The 20,874-nt window shown below is 43.5% G+C and overlaps 1 protein-coding gene across 1 annotated transcript in view; it reads right to left on the reverse strand.

The window, feature by feature from the left end:
• RNF24 (ring finger protein 24) overlaps positions 1-20,547 on the reverse strand; it is an 85,134-nt gene extending 64,587 nt beyond the window's left edge. Inside the window, exon 1 of the mRNA XM_056121212.1 lies at positions 20,414-20,547. The gene's annotated coding sequence lies outside the window, so the exon portion shown is untranslated. The remainder of the gene's footprint in view (positions 1-20,413) is intronic.
• Positions 20,548-20,874: the final 327 nt, after the last annotated feature.

The raw sequence follows: 20,874 nt of genomic DNA on the forward strand, positions 1-20,874 counted from the left end.
TCACAAGCTTCTCTAGTCATCCAGATATGCCTTCAGGGTCTTTACTGGTCAAACTAAATGCAATTCTGAGGGTCACTAAAACTGCCTCGACTCTACTTGGCCAGGGGGAAGACTGGTCACTTGATTTTGTTCATCAATCCCCTTTGCAAGGGATTTAAATTCCTCCTGGTTTGTGCAGACCCCTTCACAAAATGAACGGAGGCCTTTCCCACAAAAACAGGAAAATCCTCTAAGGAGTCACACCCCTATCACATAACCCCTAGATCTGAACTGCCATGCTCCTTATAATTAGATAATGAACTCTCCTTTGTCTCCATAATTCCCCAAACCATTAATAATGTCCTACAAACCCAGTATCATCTCTATACCAAATGGCATCTACAACTTCAGGTAAAGCAGAAAGTAATAAGAAGGCCCGTCACCTAATGTGTGAAACTCCACAATCATGGGTTGTCCCCGCACTGATCACTTTACTTAGAGCCAGAATCACCTCCAAATGCCTCCCTAAAACTTAGCCCTTTTGAACTCCTCTATGGCAGGTCCTTTTGGACAACCAATCGAACTACAGACCCAGAAAACAATGACTTAAAACAGTGTATTATATTCCTCCTAGAGACACTTATATTCTTATACTAAGAGACATTCCCTCCACCCACGTAACTCTTTAAGTCCTCCCCAAAACCTAAAAACCCACTGATTGGTTTATCTTAAAAATCCTTCTAAGGATAAAATTCCCTTTCAGTTTTCTCTTGACAGGTGCACATCAAGTCCTTCTGACAACATCCATGGAAATTAAACTTCAGGGACTTCAGGGAATCCCTTGTGGATTCACCTGTCAAAAATGAAACCATCTCAGGTGCACCCACTGAAAAAGGAGACAACTATCATTCAAGCTATAGATGTAAACTGGTCACTGACCCCCTACATACCAGCTTTATAAAGCTGCCAGGTAATGTCTCAGTACCATTTCTTTTTCTTTCTATTATCCTCTTTCTTCTTGGCACAACCATGACTTTTTATATTTTGTCATCTGTGGTCCCCAAGACCATCTTTTTGATTATAATACTTGCAATTATTCTCTATGGACAAATCTTTTTGGGGTCACACCCAGCAGTGCTCATGTATTACTCCTGGCTCTGTGCTCAGGGATCATTCTTGGCAGTGCTTGGTTCAGAACCATACAGGATGCCGGGGATCAAACCAGGGTCAGCCATGTGCATGGCAAGCACCTTACCCCACTGTTCTACCTCACCAGCCCCAGGACAAACTCTCCCTAAGCCCAGTGTCCACAATGTGACTAGTAGTATTGACATTTGCTCCTTGTTTTCTTAATCTGATAACCAAATTTGTCTCCTCTTCACATCCAGGCCCTCAACCTACATCTCATGGTTCAGTGCACCAACGACCTAGACCTCCAAGTCCATCGTTTTTGTATCGCTACCACCTAGTGCCACAGCAGTGCCAGAGGGGAGGGGTAGTAGCCCCAGTCCAAAGTCGGTTTGAAACAGTTTCAGAGGACAGACCATAGTCCCCATTCTAAGATTTCAATCGTCTCCTCTCAGAGCGGGAAATTCTATGAACTACAAAAACAATATCTGGAGCACAACAGTGCTGACTAGCTGACCAAGGGAACAAGGGTTCCTGGAAAACATCCCCTGCCTTGAAAAACATCTCCCCTCATGAAAAACATACCCTCACATGCTTCTCCTGAACACACCCTGCTACCTTGGGCAGGAGGGAAATAAACCACCACTGTCAACTATATAAATAAACTCTATAAATACCATGTGCCAGCAGCATCCCTCTGCTCTAAGACTAAATGTCCCCAATCCCTAGCCCAGAGCAGACGGCTCTCGCCGGTCTTACCTGCTGCTCTCTCCCAATGTAGCAATAAGTGCTTCTTATTTGCCTCTACTTTTAGAGGCGAATTCTTTTACTCCTACAGTGCAAGTCAAATTGGCAAGTCAAGTCAACACCCACAACCCATGGCAACAGTCACAATAACTCTGACATGATTCAGTTATAAATTCCATGAAGATCAGCCCACTTGAGGGTAAGACCACAGTAGTTAACAAATAAGGCCAGAACTTACTCAGATCGCTCATGCTATTCACTAAATCATATCACGGCCTTTCTTGCCTTTACAAAAATCAACTTGTAGATGTACTGAGCGAAAATACTGCTTAGGGCCAGAGAGATAACACACTGGGGAAGGTGCTTGCTTTGCACACCGCCAAGCTGGGTCCAATCCCCAGAATCACAAATGGTCCCCAGAGCACTGTCAGGAGTAATTCCTGAGCATGACCAAGTATGTCCCCAAAACAGACCAAAAAAATTGCTTTGGTTTTATTTAATTTTCAGTTGAATTACTGTGAGTTACACAGTTATAAAGTTGTTCATAATTGGATTTCAGTCATACAATGTTCCAACACCTGTCCCTTCACCAGTACACATTTAACTACCACCAATGTCCCCAGTTTCCCTTTTGGGCACTATGGTTTGCAATACTGAGGGTACCGAAAGGTTATCATAATATCCCTTTACCTCCTTTCAGCTCTCAGTTCTTGTCCAGAGTGATCATTTCCAACTATCATTGTCATAGAGGTCCCTTCTCTATTCTAACTGCCTCCCCCGCCCCCCTCAACTTGTGGCAAGCTTCCAACCATAGACCAGTTTTTCCCAGCCCCTGTTTTTACTATCCTTGAGTATTTTTTTTACTGTCACACTACTCCCACCCCCGCCAATATCTCACAAATAAGTTGCTTAGGCTTTTTTTTTTCTTTTTGGGTCACACCCGGCGATGCACAGGGGTTACTCCTGGCTCTGCACTCAGGAGTTACTCCTGGCGGTGCTCAGGGGACCATATGGGATGCTGGGAATCAAACCTGGGTCGGCTGTGTGCAAGGCAAACGCCCTACCCGCTGTGCTATCTCTCCAGCCCCAGTTGCTTAGGCTTTTAAAAGAATAAAAATCAATCTGGATAAAATCCAAACAGGTTTTAGAAATTTCATTGCTTTTTTGATGAATTACCTAAGTTTGACGAAAGTACTGATGTACTCATGAGGAGTTAGTTTCCTTCACTATTGCAGAACTTTTAAAGTCAAATCACATGTATACTGCCAGTAAAAAGTATTAAAATTACAACCTTAAATCTAATAAATTGAGAGTTGAGCCACACCTTAGCATCATTAAAAGTAGTGAAGTTACTCAGTAAGTTTCTTGGCATAAAAAGATGTAAGAGGTGATTAACAATCAATAAATAATCATAATACTTGTTAATGTGAGTAAAGACAGTAAATCCAATGAAATCATTGAAGTATTCCTAAAAGAACAACAATGAAAAAATCCTTGTTTTTGGCACTAACTCAAAAGGAGAATGTACAAACCTTATTGGTTTCTAAAAATTAGACTGAATCCAGCTAATAACTCTACAATTTTTAGTCCACAAAGTATTTAAGCAAAGAATTTAAGTAAAGAATTTAAGCAAAGAGTCCTCAAAAGTTAGAGTAGGGCCTAAACCCTATGGCCATTATAAATGAGAGGACAATACAACTGAAACACAATTTCTAGCGGGTTCATGGAAAAAATAAAAGAATTTTCCATCTTCACTTGGTGAAACCAACCCTACTACTCAGTACTGAGGGTAATGATTTGCACAGAGTAGGTGTTAAAAATTTACATTAAACATACTTAACTCAATAGGTATGAAAATGTATTTTTAGCATTAAAATAATTTAGTGCTAGTGAGATTTTACGCTAATAAAATAAGTACAGTGATCTTACTTATGGTTTTCCAAGGCATCTCATCTTTCAGAAAAGAACCATAGTATTACTACCTTTAGATAGCATAGTCATACGAGAGTTTGCAATGGAGAAATTGCATTCACACAGAATTTATTTTTCCTTATTTAAAGTGTGGTAATGTGACTTTAAGGCCTCTATATTGTTTATATCAGCAGTGCTATTTCACTGTCCTCATCATTAGTATCAATAACCTGTCACTGTCCCAAGGTCCCTTTTCTCACTCCTGAGCACTGACAGGGGTAACTCATGATCACAGAGCCAGCAGTCCCTGAATACCACTGTAGGGATGACACAAACCACCTGAAATAAGATTTTACTGATCATGTCCTTTGAAATTTAACTAAATAAGAATGTGAAGACAAGAGCCAGACAGTACAGCAGGTAAGATGCTGGTCTTGAATGTGGCCAACCTGAATAGGATTTGATCCCCAGCATCCCATTTGGTCCCCTGAGGTTTGCCAGGACCTCAGTAACCTAAGGACCTGCCAGTAACCCCTGAGCATTGCCAGTTGTAGTCCCAAAACAAAAACCAAACAAACAAAAACTTGTGAAGTCATGAAATTAAACAAGACATTATGAGAAGTGGTGATGAAAGGATTCTGTGTCCCACAAAGCATATTTTATTAAAAAGAATAATTATGAGGGCATCTTTCTTCTCTTAAAGATACTGAAGCATCAGTTCTATACTACATATCTTGATTTTTTCTATATAAATTTTTACAAAAACACGTCAAAACATTTTTATACATTTGTTTGTTGTCATAGGAAAAGCCCAGGCCTGGGAGAATTGACTTTGATAGACAGCAAGGGTTGGGCCAGACGGACTCTGAAAATTCTCTGACCTTTTAAATCCTAATCTAGCAATCTTTCCTATCTATTACTTGATTCCATTCTCTCTAAGGCTTTCTTATATCACAAACAAACACTGTCCTCCCGTTGTTCATCGATTTGCTCGAGCGGGCCCAGTAACGTCTCCATTTTGAGACTTGTTGTTACTGTGTTTGGCATATTGAATACGTCACAGGTAGCTTGCCAGGCTTTTGCCGTGCGGGTGAGATACTCTCGGTAGCTTGCCAGGCTCTCTGAGAGGGGCGGAGGAATCAAATCCGGCTCAGCTGGGCTGGCTGCGTGCAAGGCAAACGCCCTACCACTGTTCTATCACTCCAGCCCTACCTTTTAATTTGATGGTAAGTGAAATACATTATCAACTGTAAAGCAAAAGCAATCATTCACATTTTGCTGCACTTAGAATTTTATTTTAAGATGAATTAAAACAAGAACTCAGTACTTTTCTTCTGATTCAAATTTTTTTAAATTGCACAATAATATAAAATTACTTCATTATCTCATACAAAATATATTTCAGGGTAACCCCAAACAAGTCCAGTTGATGACTTAAAAGATCTTTCTTACAAAGTTCCTGCTAATTAATAAACTGTTAATATTTTAGAGTATTAAAATGCATATTGAATAAAATATCAATAATATAATAAAACCAAAATTTTGCCACAATGGATGAAATACCTGATACTGACATTTCATTTCAAAGACACTGGTGTGTGAAAATACTTTCTCTGCTGGTATAGACGGAGACAACCTAATCTCCCAACGGTTCATTTCTATTTCTGTTTCTATGCGTTTCCTTTTACCTCCCACTTCCCTTTCCTTTTCTTGTGCTGGGGATCAAACTCAGGGCCCTCATGCATAAAAGGCATGTGTTCTACTGTGAGCCATATGCCGGCCCTGAATGATTTATTTGTGATCTCCTCCAGGAAAGATAGAACTATATGGAAAAAGTGTATCCACATGAGATCACCAGTGGCTGGTTCCTGGGTCAGAGATCTTCCTCTTCAGTAACTGTACTAAATTCAACTTTAGCATCATTGGAGTCGTTTAGCCCACCTGAACAGTCTTACAAAAAACTTCAATCTGATTTTAATCAAGCCTCTTCTACTGGTAGGAAATACCAGGAACAAACACACCAACAAACTGACACCAATATGAAGCAAAGAGAATACATGCAGAGTGTGAGAATTTCCACAGGACTGATCTGGCTCCTGCAACTAGTACATAACAGAGTCACAAAGGTCGGGAATGATGGAGGGAAAAACAACTACTCTACAGTAAAATAGACTTAAGGCGGGGAAGACTAAACGCGAGCTGGGGATTTTCGATCCTAGCGTGGACCAACCATCTCTAAAATACGTTTGATATATTTAGACAAATCTAAAGGGTATTGCTCTTAGAACATACCAAGGAATAATTATTAATTTTATGTTCTGTTTTGGAGGCCACAGCTAGTGGTACGCAGAAGTAACCTCTCGCAGTGCTTAGGGATCAAATTGGAGCCTGCATACAAGGCAAGTATCTTAACCTTTGCATTATCTCTCTGGTCCCTGAAACTACTAATTTTGTTTGGTGTGAGAACAACTCAGGAATCACTCCTGGCTATGCTTGGGGGACCATATGGGATGCCAGGGATTAAGCCAGGGATCGAACCTGGGTCGGCCGTGTGCAAGGCAAATGCTCTACCTGCTGTACTCTCTCTCTAGCTGGAGTGATAGCACAGCGGGTAGGGTGTTTTCCTCGCACGTGGCTGAGCCGGGTTCGATTCCTCCATTCCTCTTGGAGAGCCAGGCAAGCTCCCCGTGGCGTATTTGATATGCCAAACACAGTAACAACAAGTCTCACAATGGAGATGTTGCTGGTGCCTGCTCGAGCAAATAGATGAACAACGGGAGGACAGTGCCACAGTGAGAACATTTTGGTTCTACGTAAAACAGCCTTAAGTTTTAGAGATACATACGAAAATATGTCAAGGTAAACAGAAAATTCCTAGATTCTGCTTTCAAATACTTCAGGAAATAAACATGAAAAAAACAAAACAAAACAAAACAAAATGAAACAAGTGCATTTAATTTGTTTGGTGTTGTTTTGGGGACATACCCAGTAGGAGCTGTGCTAGTTGTATGGAGGATGGTGTACAGTGCGGGAACCCAGAATCTCATATACTATTTATTTGAGCCACAATCCCTAACCCTTTACAGTCTTTGTAATTACATTTTAAGTGGGAGGACCTCACCCAGCGGAGAAGCCTGGTGGATTAGGTAAATTAGGTCATTTACTTGTGTGTGAAAAATATATGGATCAATGAAAAATTAATATGACAGTGAACATTTAGAAATAGAACTAAGCTACATGAAAAACATTCATTATTTCCTTTCTTTGGGGGTGGTGGAGGACATTGGGTGACAGCTGGCAGTGCTCAGGGGCTGATCCTGGTTTGTTGCTGAGAGGGTCCACTCCTGGCAGTGCCAGGGGGATCAGGTGGTGCCAGGAATCAAACCTGAGCCGCTGGTATGCAAAGCACGAACGCTAAGCCTTTGTGCTGTCTCCTCGAGTTTTCCTTTTAACGTATGTTCAGTGCTACTGATGGGATGCTTATCTCACATTCATATCCTGAAACTTAATTCCCAATCTGATGGCATTTGGAATTAGAAGTTGAGAGTGGGGCTCTCAGAAATGCAATTTTTGTCTTTACCCAGGTAGTTCCCTCAACCCTTTAGCCCTGTGAGAATGCAGCAAAAGGTAACTATTGATGCCCTGGGAAGCTGGTCATCACCAGGTGTTGAATTTGCCTGTAGTGTGAAGACGCACTTCCCTGCCTTAAACCAGTAAGAAACTTCTGTTCCTTGTAATGAAGGTTCTCAACTCTTTCACACCTGTAGACCGACACCAGTTCACAAACTGGGGGCTAAAAAGCACTGGCTTAAGACACTGTGAGCCTACAGTATTTGTCATAACAACTCAAATGGATTGATGGCTAAATGGCTATATATAATAGATTGTCTTATTCCTGAAGTAGGTCATTCCATTCAAAACCCAGTAAAGAACAATTTTATAGAAAATACTAAAACAACTGCAATAGAATCTTTTAAGAATGCAGTTGTCCATTTCTTCTCTTGGAACTGTTATGTTTTTCTGTAATTACTGAGCTCTCAGGGCTAGAGCGATAGCACAGCGGTAGGGCGTTTGCCTTGCACGCAGCCAACATGGCCGACCCGAGTTCGATTCCTCCGCCCCTCTCGGAGAGCCCGGCAAGCTACCGAGAGTATCTCGCCCGCACGGCAGAGCCTGGCAAGCTCCCCGTGAAGTATTCAATATGCCAAACACAGTAACATCAAGTCTCACGATGGAGACGTTACTGGGCCCGCTCGAGCAAATCGATGAACAAGTGAGGACTGTAAGGACTGAGCTCTCAATGGGGGAATAGTGAATGAAAAGAAAAATTGTGACAGAAAACAGAGCTTCAATTTGAACCTGATTGTGGGGAAAATAAACTTTTTTGCCATCGTTTGAAAATACTGTTTCAGGGATGATATGAAGAACCGACTTTAATTTTCAGCATGCAACATTTACAGCAGTGGACAGAGCTGACGAGGGCTCTCTGGAGATCCATTTTAAATTATCTTCCAAGTAGTTCAAAGCAAACCAAACAGAAAATCAATAATCTCCCATAAACATTTTCAAAGCATAAAATAAGATTTCATTTCTAGCAGAGCTATGGTTTTTAACCTTTACTTTAAGGTATAAACTCTTTTGAGGTTTTTCCCTCCCCGCAAAGTGTTTTATTGTAGCTCTGAAGGCCCATGTGAGAAACCTTGGCAATATAGGTTGTCCTGTTGCTTAGCAACTCTAAGCAAAGTATAAAATCATAAAATCAACACACAAAGTCTCCCATTGATTGATTGTGTGTGTGTGTGTTTGTTTGTTTGTTTGTTTGGGTCACACCCAGTGGAACTCAGGGCTTTCTCCTGGCCCTGTGCTCAGGGATCACTCCTGGCGGGCCTTGGGGGTAGGGGATCCCATGTGTACAAGGGATAGAACCCAGGTTGCCCCAGTATAAGGCAAGCTCACTACCCACTGTATTATCTCTATGGCCGGTCTCCCACTGACTGATTCAAACTTTTTGACAAAAATGCTCCAGTATTTCTTAAGTATTACACATCAGTCAAATGCACTTATTATGGTTTCCTGTGGATGCCTCCCTATCTTGGTTCTGGCTATTTCTACTATCTGCACATTCCAGGCACATTCCATCTGATAAAGAGTCTACCTATGTACTTTATGATCTGTCCCAAGCAATACAGCCTCCACGAAAACTTCTTAGATTCCCTAAACCTTTCTCTGAACTTCAGTCTTGTAGTCTTCTAAACTTCCAAATACCTATCTCCCATTTTGCATCACGATTGACTAAATATTTGTCTGGTCTGGGATTCTGTGTAACATAGCAGCTGAACTGAAATTCTATGACCAAGGAAATTCTTATTTCGCAAGTACAAGGGTTGAGTGGGGTTCCCTAAAAAGACATATTTATGTCTCAACCCTAGAAATCTGTGAGTTGCTCTTATTTGGAAAAATGGTCTGAGCAAATGTGATGAGGTGAAGATAAAAATCATTTTATATTGTGTTCTTTTGGGAGTGGAAAGAGGGTCATTCCTGGCAGGGCCCAGGTTATGTTGGGGATCAAAACTCATGTGCTCTGTTAACTCTTTGAAATATCTCCCTGGCTGAGAGCATTGTGAATTATCCCAGTGGACACGAAAACCAATGGCAATACCTTTATAAGAGAAAGTGGAGAAGGCGAGAAAAAGACAGAGCAGAAATTGGAGTTAACAGCCACAACTCCAGAAATATGTGTAGTCACCAAAAGCTAGGACAAGGAAGGATTTTCTCCCAGTTTCTGAAGGGAGTGCAGGTCTTGGTTCTGCTGGCACCAGGCTCAGATTTCTGGCTTTTGTGTTAACTTGTTACAACAAGCTGGGGAAATTATATGTCTTTGCTCCAATCTAATTCGAACAAGTAATTTTTACTTACTTACAGTAGCTCTGCAATAGAGAGCTGTTTCAAGAGAATCAAAAGAAGTAACAGAGATGCTCCCCAAATAACTCCTATCCTCTATTTTCTGTTAAGATTTCTGGAGTTTTGGGTTTGTTTTGGGGCAATACCTGGCAATGCTCAGGGTTACTCTTGGCTCTGCACTCAAAAATTATTCCTGACAGTGCTCAGGGGACCATATGGGATGCTGGGGATCGAACTGGGTCGACCAAATGTATGGCAAGCACTTCACCTGCTGTACTATCACTCTAGCTCCTAAGATTTCTGGATTTTTAACAGCTTTCCAATAGACCCAGGGCAGTGCAGTAGCATCTGAGTAGTAACAAGTTGTGTTCTAGAGAAAGTCAAATTCACTGTGATTCATAGTCAGTTGGAACATGAAGATCTGTGTTCCGAACCTGGTGCCTGACTTTGTGTACCTAATCATGTTACATTTTGGACCTTTTATTATTTACAAACAACCCTTGGAAGGAAGTTACATGAGCTGAGCATGGATCTACCAGCAAAAAAGGTTTTCAGGAACCTAGAATAAACAGCACAGGTCCTTAGAGCATCTGCCTCGTAAACACAAGGTTGCGAGTTCCATTCCTGGTTTCCTTGAACACAATCCTAGCAACTCTGCTTTCTGAGCCCAGGAGCAATGTTGTCAGTGATCCAGAGCTGCATCCAAGTTTTTTACAGGAGGTGTGTGAGCACAAGAAGGGGTATGACTCTAGATGAGCCCCACAAACAGAAGTACCAGGGGGCTGGTGAGAAGGCCAAAAAACAGGAACATATTCTTTGGTATAGAAGCCTGGACTTGACTCCCTGGCACCTCACAGGCCCAGAAACACAGACAGGAGCAAGTGAGTACGAGTTAAAATTATCACTGAGCACTGCTGGATGTGATCCTCAAACCAAACCAAACCAAGCCAAACAAACAAAAAAGAAAATTGAAAGAACTACGGCCAGGAAATGTGACTTTTGGTGAGCCTGTCTGTGAGCGTTGCAGTAACCCTCAGCAGACACCATAACTATAACTCGCATGTTTCAATTAGAGTGCACACCCCAACAATCATGGAAGTATAACCAAAGGAGGGCAAACGTAGGTGAGCCTCATGGAGATGTGTGCAACTAGATGTGTGACCCCTGACCCACCCCGCCAAAGAAGGCAAAGCACATTTTTAGCATCACAGCTAAAAATATGTGAGCACCACAGACAAGCATGTATGTAGTCTCCAGACACTGCAACATATCATCAACAACGGAGGAAAGGGGGAGGAACAAAAAATATGGTTTCCTGCATAAATCACTAATGTGAGAGATGATTTTTTTGATGTTGGAGGTAGAGAAGAGCTTTTGGGCCACAGCTTACTCCTGGCTCTGTACTCGGGAACATTTGTGGTGGTGCTTAGGATACCATATGTGGTTTCAGGGACTGAACTCAGGTCCATTTGGATAAGGCTGTACTATCTCTCCACCCTTATGAAAGATGTTTTTCTTTGTATAATACTTCCCTCAACAACTGATATACAGATTTAAAAAAAATATATATATATATATAGTCTCACTACCACAAAAATAATGCCTTGCTTGTTTACAGAGGCAATTACATTCAAGGAGCATTTATTTAATTATAGTCATGCATGAGGTTTCTAATATTTCCAAAGAAGCTTTGCAGAGACCAGAGCAACAGTAGAGCGAGTAGGTGCTTGTCTTGTATGCGGCTGGCCTGGGTTCAGTCCCTGGTGTCCCATATGATCTTCTGAGCAACACCAAGAGTGATACCTAAGCACAGAGTGAGGAGTAAGGCCTGAGCACTGCAAGGAAGAAGAGGAGTAGGAGTAGGAGGAGGAGGAGGAGGAGGAGGAGGAGGAGAAGGAGGAGAAGCAGCGGAAGCAGCAGCATAGCAGTTTCTGTTTCATTGAAGAAAAAAATTGGGCCAAGAGACAGTACTAGAGAGCACGCCTAGCATGCAATCCACCTGAGTTTGATCCTTGGCCATCACATGGTCCATGCCCAAGCATTGTAGGGTACTGCCTTGGAGACCTACTGAGTACTTCTAGGGTGGCCCAGGTAACCCCAACAGCACAAGGCCTTAGTAGCACCACATCTCCAGGCCCCATATTGAACCACATCAAGAATCGCCAGGAGGGATGAAAGAAGGGCAAGGGAGTAGGAGGGAGAGGGAGAGAGAAGATGAAAGCCTACACCTTAGATTTCACTTTCCACCAGTTTCCCGTAAGCTATATTAGTCATATCTCAGGGTTTCATTTATCTACCAAAGGTGGGTATCTTTCAGTCAAAGGTGAAGATTCTGTTTGGATATGATACTTAGACTGTGTTTCAAGTTTATACCACCGAGCATAGCTTCTCATGCTCAGAACTGGAAGAGAACAATAGGTATAGTAATCATAACTTTTTTGGTTTGCTCACATGAATTTAACATAGACAAAGGAGGTCCATGCAATCTCTTATTGACCAAAAAAAAAAATCACTTTAAAAGAAAGCTGACTGATGAAGTTATATTGAGAATTCAAATGAGCTGGATGTTCATATTTAGAGTGCCTTATTCACACATTTTTGGTTTGCGATTTAATCATTTTAAGTTTGCTAAAAAATTGTATTTGATCATGGTGCCTTCATAAAAATTTTCAAGAAAGAACTGCATTTGGTACAAACTTCCTTTTTAGTTAAGAAACATTTTAATGAGAAATAGAAAAACGGAGACACAAAGTTTTAGGGCAAGGCACATAATTAACTTTCTACAGACTTATATAAACCAGGGCTTATTTTTAGCAGTCAGTTTTATGGACAAAATGAAAACTTTTGCCAAATGGCTAAAACTTTAGAAGACAACAAAAAGAACCCTCACTCTATAAAAGCATTCACGATAGTTACTTTAGTAGTAAACAACTCTAAGACACTTCACAGCACTGAATCCATAGAAGTTCAAGTTGCATTACATTTCCCCAGAGCAATTACAACTTGCTGTGAGGTTCACTTGTATGCAATTTCAGAAGTGATATTCCTTTCTTTGCCAGTCCCTGGAGTACCAGGGAGATACAGAGCAACTCTGGTGTTGGACTGTCCTTAGAGCAGATGGAGGGCCCGGGCAGGCTTTCCCAGGAATGGTCAACCAAAAGCAAGGCCAGTGGCCAGCTACTACTGGGCCAGCTGGCTAGAAGCGAAGTGTCTGGTTCCTACCTTCAGAGCAGAAGAGGAGAAGCCAGCTGGCTTTCAAAGGACTGCTCTAGCTGGAATGCTCACAATTCCTTTCAGACCATCTGGCATTCTTTCTAAACCCTAAATTTACCCAACACTACACGCTGATGTTAAATGTTCAGATAATTGCAGGAGTCCCCATTACCTATCAAGATAAGGAAAGGACGGGGGTCGAGTAAATGCTAAGTCAGTTATTTCAAGAAACTTCTAAAATTAAACTTTTCTTTCAATTTTAGTTTATCTACCTTGAAACCTAACCTAGTCCCAGGATTAAGGAAAGCCTCAAAATAAAAAATCAGAGACAGAGAAGGGAACAGACTGAAAGACATGATTTAACATGCTGAATGATTTTTTGGTTTGGGGATCACACAAAAACAATGCTCAGAAATCACTCCTTGTGGTGCATGGGGTTCCATATCGTTGTGCAAGTCAAGTGCTGTAACCCCTGCGCTATCTTTCTGGTCCTGTGGAAAAATTTTAAGAATCCCTTAACTCTGCTAGAACATGATTCTTCCTACTCAGAATTTCCGCCGAGCCCATCTTTCTCCTCAGAGTAGACTTTGTATTACTACATCTATTTACTTTATCACCTACCTAGTAAATAAGAGCAGTGTCTGACAGTCACTAAAAAAACAAAACAACACTGTTGAGGATTTAATCCTTTTAAGAGTTTTATTTCCAGGAGAAAACTTAATGTGTAATATGAAGAAGGAAACTCACCTCTGGGCAAGTCAAAAACAAAAAAAACAAAACCTCAAAAAAAAACCAGAGAACAGAATTTGGCTTCAAATAAAAAAATTTTTTATTAAGTAATCAAAATGATTTATCAAACTACTGGGAAGTGCTACAGGGCAATCATCTGTTAACAGTAGATCACTTTACTAACCATACAGGAGTACTATGAGGAAGACAGAGGAATCAGAAAAAAAAATCGTAAAACTGAAAAGACTATGCCACATTTATAGCCAACATGCTGTAGCAGATATAAGTATGTCAAACAAAAATATCAGCGATTAAGTCAAATATCAGAAACAGGAAAGCTATACAAATAATTATATTTTTATTGCATCCATTCCCGTGTCAAGAACTGAATTGAGTATTTTAAATGTTACCTCACTTTACCCCACAGTGAACATATTAGGAACTATTATTAATTCTATCTTGCTGATGAAGAAATAGGAAGGTGAAAATGAACACTGTTCAAGGTCATATGACAAAAAAGTGAAGGAGCTAGAATTCAACTCCAAGTTGTCCAACTCCAGAATCCAGCATGACACTGTCAATGTGAGATTATACTTAAGGAATAGTGAAATCTGATAATGAACATGGGGAAACCCAATCATTAGTCTTCCTATTACGTCATCTCTAAGTGAATGGTAATTAAATAGCCAAAAAAAAAAAGAGGGGGGGTAATAAAACAAAAAAAAAATTGATTTTCTTGTTAGAACTTTTTAAAAGGCAGGAGCTGGCCTATCTGGCTGAAAATGTCAGTGTGGGCCTTAGAAACATGTCACAATTGCTGAGGTAGGTCTTCCTAAATACTCAACTCTCAACCCCTTTTCTTCTGAGAAATTCAGATGCAACCACGGGCATTTAAGATACATAAAATAGGTTAACAAATCAAACATCTGCTAATAATAAACTGTAAAGAATTTTTAAAATTCATATATTTATTTATTTTTTGCAGTTCCCACATTGTTATGTGACCTGGTATGGGGTTGTGACCCACAATCTAAATAGTAAGGCCCTAGGAGACAGAGTAAACAGAAATAGCATAGCTATTAGACAGAGTAAATAGCTAATAGACAGAGTAAACAGAAATAGCATAGCTAGTTCTGCATGTGGCTGACCTGGGTTCAATGCCTGGGCACCCTCTAAGTTCCCTGGTCCTACCAAGTGTGATTCTGAAGCATAGAGCCAAAAGGAAGCCCTAGAAGTATGCTCCCCCACAAATAACAACAACAACAAAAACAACAACAAACATAAGAGATGAGGTCTTTTGTTTTTGGAGCGAACCTTCCAGTAAGATACCAAAGTATAGTTCAAAACAAAATTTCAGAAAGTGGTATACAATACGGAAGAGGTGGGGAGAAAAAGCAGATTTCCCTTTTGAGTTGCCTTTTTACTTTCCTCTTTTTGGCGCTTGGGATAGAATCCCGGGCCTGGTACCTGCAAGGTATACCTTCCAACACTTAACTACATTCCTAGTCTTAGACATCTATTTAACCATGAAGGTACATAGAATAAGATGGAGGGTAGTCCAGAGGAAATTCTGTAGTTTTTTAAGATGGGCAGTATTACAGCATGTATGTGTGCTGCCATGAATGGTGCCTTGGAGGGTCTCTATTAATATTGGCTGTACAAATGCAGGAGTCAAGTCCTTGAGGAGGTTGGAAAAGGACTATGGTGGGGAGGGGAGGTGATCTCTAAAAGAATCCTAAAGAAGGTGGCTGCTACGTATACAAAGGGGAAAAGAGGGTTAGTTGATAATTTCTACCCCCTAATTAAAGCATGAAGCCTGCATATGTGTACAAGTGTTAATAAATTTAAAGAATGGGGAGGAATTATTAGTTACAGGTCAAAAGATCTTATTAGGAATCTGGTAGCTTTCTACGTACCTGATAAGCGCTCACCTCAGATTTTGTTTGGCTTGCTTTTCTTGGCTTTGTGCTTGGGAAAAATCCCAGGCAGTGCTCAGGGAACAGTATGTGGTGCCAAGGATAGAACCAGCGTCAGCAGTATGCAAGGCGAGCACCTTAACCCTTGTACTATCTCTCCAGACATCTTATTTCAGATATTTGGTCAGAAATCGAAAGTTCTTTAGCAATACTCAGTCACTTTAGCAATACTCAGTGTATGCATGAAGAAGTTCTATGTGGGATATAGCAGTTGTAAATAGAAAAAAAAACATGGTAATAAAAATGATTAGATGGGGCTTCAGAGATAGTAGAGCAGGTAAGATGCTGCCTTCAACGCAGCCGACCGGAGTTTGATTCTATGCACCAAACACTGTCCCTAAGCACCACCAGGAGTGATCCCTGAGCACAGAACTAGTTGGAGTAAGCCCTGAGCACCACTGAACGTGGCTCCAAAACGAAAACCAGATCAAACAAAAATGTATTAGACAGTATCCATAGATAAACAACGTTCAGGAAGGCCGTGGTCTATGAAACTCCATTTGTATCCATCTCATCACAGAAAAGTTTACACGTATTTGTCATACTTGGTCGTTAAATATTTATTCATGAAACTTGAGTTTTTTTCTTTCTGGTCATGAATGGTTCTCTCCCTTCCTAAGACAAATTTTTAAAAAGGCACAGGTAACCTATAGAAACTCTATGTTCCAGAGGCAATCTACTGATTGATAAAACTTTCGCTGGCATTAATTTATAATTCCTAATGGTAATACCTTTAAAAGTGAAAAACAAAAATTTTATCCCCCACTTCAATCACTTGTTTCATGCTTTTGATCAGAAAGGGGCTCTGTGGTGCATTCATGGAACGCATAGGCTCAAGAAGAGGTAACAAAGACCCCACTTTTTTTGTTGTTGTTGTTTTTTGAGTCATACCCGGGGATGCATAGGGGTTACTCCTGGCACTGCACTCAGGAATTACCCCTGGCGGTGCTCAAGGGACCATATGGGATGCTGGAAATCAAACCCGGGTCGGTCGTGTGCAAGGCAAACGCCCTACCTGCTGTGCTATTGCTCCAGCCCCAAGACCCCACTTCTTGACAGAGTCATTTTGATGGGTGTATATACACGCAGAGGTGTGAGTGGATGAGATGGTGCATATATACACATGGGTGTGAATGGGTGAGATGGTGTACATGCATACCTACAGACGACTGGTTGGAAGAGATGGTGTATATACTACATAGGAAGGACTAGAAGAGATGTTGTGTGTATACATGTAGGTGTGAATAGATAAGATGGTGGGGCTGGAGCGATAGCACAGCGGTAGGGGTTTGCCCTGCACGCGGCCAACAAGGCCGACCCAAGTTTGATTCCTCTGCTCCTCTCGGAGATCCTGGCAAGCTACCAAGAATATTTCACCCGCATGGCAAAGCCTGGCAAGCTCCCTGTCATGTATTCGACATGTCAAAAACAGTAACAACCAAGTCTCACGATGGAGACGTTACTGGGCCCGCTCGAGCAAATCAATGAACGGGAGGACAATGACAGTGACAGTGACAGATAAGATGGTGTGTACACATGCAGAGGGTGAGTGGATAAGATGGTAAGTATACACACACAGGCATAAGTGAGAGATGGAAGGTCGATTGAGGACAGCTCAGTCCCCAACTTCTAAAACATCAGCCTACAGATAACACCGAAGGCAAAAAATCAAGAAAGGGCCATGTAAATGTTAAAATCTATGCAGGTAAATAGAAAGAAGTGAAAAGCATTAAAAGTGGTTAAGCCGCAAGAAACTGCTGGGTTTTAATGACTCTCCAATCTAAAAGGTGAGTTTCAAAGGACTCAAGTCAATGCACTGTATTAGTGTAGTACAGATTTTAGAATAAGTTGTCTTTTGAAAGAGAAAACAATTATTGACAGAATGTTCAAGGAGGGGGGGAAATTCTACTTTCCCCCCCTAATATTACTGGCAGTGTTATATCCCAGTTCTGGGTAATTAAAGTGTCACCATGTGTGATACTATCATTCCTAACCTATCAATATTATATTTTCTAGTTATTAAAACAGAAATATTTATTATAATTTAATCTATTTTAATAACAGAGAAATTACTGTAGCATTTACTGTAGCATTTTTCTTCAATCCATACTCCAGAAATGGCAAACTAATGGTCTGTAAAGATTCTGATTTACAGAATGCTGAATAACAAGGCCAGGGTGTTTTCAGGTTCCAAACAATAGCTAAGTCATTCTTGCAAAATTAAAGTTCCACAATACTGTGGTACCATGCAAGCCTATTTCAGTGCTAATTCTGGTAATATTCCTCTGTTTATCTAAGACTTCCCCTTATGGTCTGTTCTAAGGGTATGTCCTAAAAACATCTTATGCTGATCATAAAGCATGGGGGGATGAAGTTCAGAGGCAAGCACTGCTTTGTCTTGCTTGTTTGTGGCCCTGGGTTCTATCCTGGGCACCACACACATGAAAAAAAGTTATTGGGGGCTGTTTCAATATTAGTGACCTGGTCAAGGAAATTAATAAAGATATTTTCAAGTTAATTTATTTTGTGGTTAATTTATTGATATAGCTGGAGCAATAGCACAGCGGTAGGGCGTTCAATTGTGCGCAGCCAGCCTGGCCGATCCGGGTTCAATTTCTCCACTCTTCTCGGAGAGCCCCCCAAGCTACCGAGAGTATCTTGCCAGTACGGCAAAGCCAGGCAAGCTACCCGTGACGTATTCGATATGCCAAACACAGTAACAACAAGTCTCAAAATGGAGATGTTACTGGGCCCACTCGAGCAAATCGATGAACAACGGGAAGACAGTGTTGATATATTTTTATTAAAAACCTATATTATAAACCAAGACATCTCTAAATTGAAAAATGACTTACTAAATTTATCTTTTTTTTAAAAAAAAGTTTAACCATGGTAATATAAAGAATTTTACCAACAATAATGAGTGCCAATCCAACCAACGGAAAATTTCCCCTTCAAATTAAAATGAAAAGCAAATGTTTTCAACAGAGGGAATATCAACAGATGTTGTGCCTGACTGCTTAGATTTCATTTTGCACCGAAAATTATCAGGAATTAAGACAGATGTAATTAAGAATCTCAAAGAGCATCTTAAAGAAAGCGGAACCAATTAAATTATTGTATCATCCAATAAGCTCCTCTTAGCTTTTCTACCAGGGCTTATTTGACTCACAAGATCAGAGCAAAAATATATTTTGAGAGCATTTCTTATAGCTGAGTTCAACCAGTTTCCCATCACTCTGCAAAATAAGGGTCAAAAAGAAACTGAAAATGTAACTTCAGTAACGTCATCTAGTTTGGAAAAGATCATAAGGTCAAAAAAAAAAAGGCAACTAATAATTTAAAGCGGGTGCAACTGCCTGGTTTGAATGGCTCTGAGGTAGCTCTCACTCCCAGTCACTATCCATGCAAGAGTCCTGCAGTCAGTGGACAGAGCCCATCTGCGGGCACCTGCAGGGCTTCCTCCCTGGGATGCGGGCACGGATAAAAGGTGTTCTGTTTTCCAGTAGTCCTGTAAGAGGAGCCATTGAGCTGGGTAGCACGACCTGACAACAGAACCCTGGAAAAATTGAGATCAAAGCAAAGGCGCATGCCAGGGTAATAAGCAATAAAGCCCTTTGCCAAGGCATTAAGAACAAGGGAGGGGAGGTAAAAAAAAAAAAACAGCGAAAAGATGGACAGACCCTGCTGGACCACCTCCTTCTTAGTAACGCAGAGAGGCTGGACCACTTTCTCAGCAACGCGGGGAGCCGGGAAGAAACAGAACCTTCCCGGGCAGGCGGCGCGCGTGCCCTCGATCCATCAGCGTGGTCCTACAGCGGGGCACGAACGGGGTGTTGGGGGGTGGGGGACGCTCCCACGATCCACGGATGCCCCGGACCCGGATAGCCGGGTCCTCCACGCCGCGCGCGCGACGCTCAGCGCGCTGCCACGCACGCACGGAACCCCGGGCAGCTGCAAAGTTTTCCGGACAGACACACGGCGGCGGCGGCGGCGGCGGCTACCCCCGTGGCCAGCAACGCGACCCGCGGCTTTCCCCGCAGACACAAACACCATCTGTTTTTGTTTGGTGTTTGCAGCCAGCACCGGGGCGACGATCCGATCCGAGCGAGCACGGGATGCGCGCGGCTCCCCGCACCCTTCCACCCCGACCCCGTTTTTTCCTTGCACACCTCCCCCCACCCCGCCCCCGAGAGAAAGAGAGAGAGAGAGAGAGAGAGAGAGAGAGAGAGAGAGAGAGAGAGAGAGAGAGAGAGAGAGAGAGAGAGAGATCGGACCCTCCTCCACTCCCCTCCAGGAGGGTGACCCGCGCGCGCACCCATGCCCACGAAGTCTCCAGAAACAAAGAGGGTTCCCGGGGGCTCCGGCCTGCGTGCGGACAGACGCCCACCCCCACTCCCCCAGCCCCTTGCAAGACCCGGAGCGAAGAGACCCCCCTCCCCACCCCCACCATCCCCGCGGGAGTGGCCATCCACGAGTCCATCGAGGGCAGCGGTCTCCCGCCAGAGACCTCCCGCCCCCACCCCCAGCCGCCGCGGGTCCCGGTGACACTCGGGCACGAGACCGCCGCCACAAAGAAAGGGGAGGAGCGGCGGGGGGAGCAGGAAAACAGCGGCACGCCGCGCCCCCCCGCGCCCGCGCCCGCGCCCGCGCCCCTCCTCCCCCGCCGCCCCGCTCCGCCGCGCGCGTGCGGGGCGCCCTTTGTGCGGGGGGCCCGGGACGCGCCTCCGCATCCCCCGAGCCCGCGGGGCCGCCCGCCCGCCGGGACGTGCAGCCCCGCTCGGAGCCCCCGCGCCGAGCCCCCGCCTGCCCTCGCGCGTCCAACTCACCCGAGAGCGCCGGGGGCGGCGGCGGCGGCGGCAGGCGAGCGGGAGGGTCCGCGCCGGGCGGCAGCGGCGGGGCGGCGCGGGCGGCGAGCGTCCGTCGGACCCGAGCGCGGCGGAGACGGCGGCGGCGGCCGAGTGCGCGCGGCGGCGGCGGCGGCGGCCCCCGGTGAGGGGCGGGCCCGACGGGGGAGGGGCGGGCGCCGCGCCTCTCATTCATGCGGCGGGGGCGGGGTGAGGGACCCGGATGCCCGGGCAGCCCCCGCCCACCTCGCCCAGGCCGCCGGGGCTTCAGAGCGGGCAGTGCGCAGGCGCGGGGGCGGGCGCCGCGGCTGGCCGCCTCCTGCCGTCGCCCCTCCGGTCCCACCGGCTGGACCCCCCCTCCCCCGCCTCTCCTGCGTCGGTTCAGTGTTTCTACGTGCCCTGTCAGCATCCCCCTCGCCCCCTTAAAGTGTCCGCCTGGACCA

Source organism: Sorex fumeus, unplaced genomic scaffold (assembly GCF_029834395.1).
Source record: "Sorex fumeus unplaced genomic scaffold, SorFum_2.1 ptg000044l, whole genome shotgun sequence".
Lineage (NCBI taxonomy): Eukaryota > Metazoa > Chordata > Mammalia > Eulipotyphla > Soricidae > Sorex > Sorex fumeus.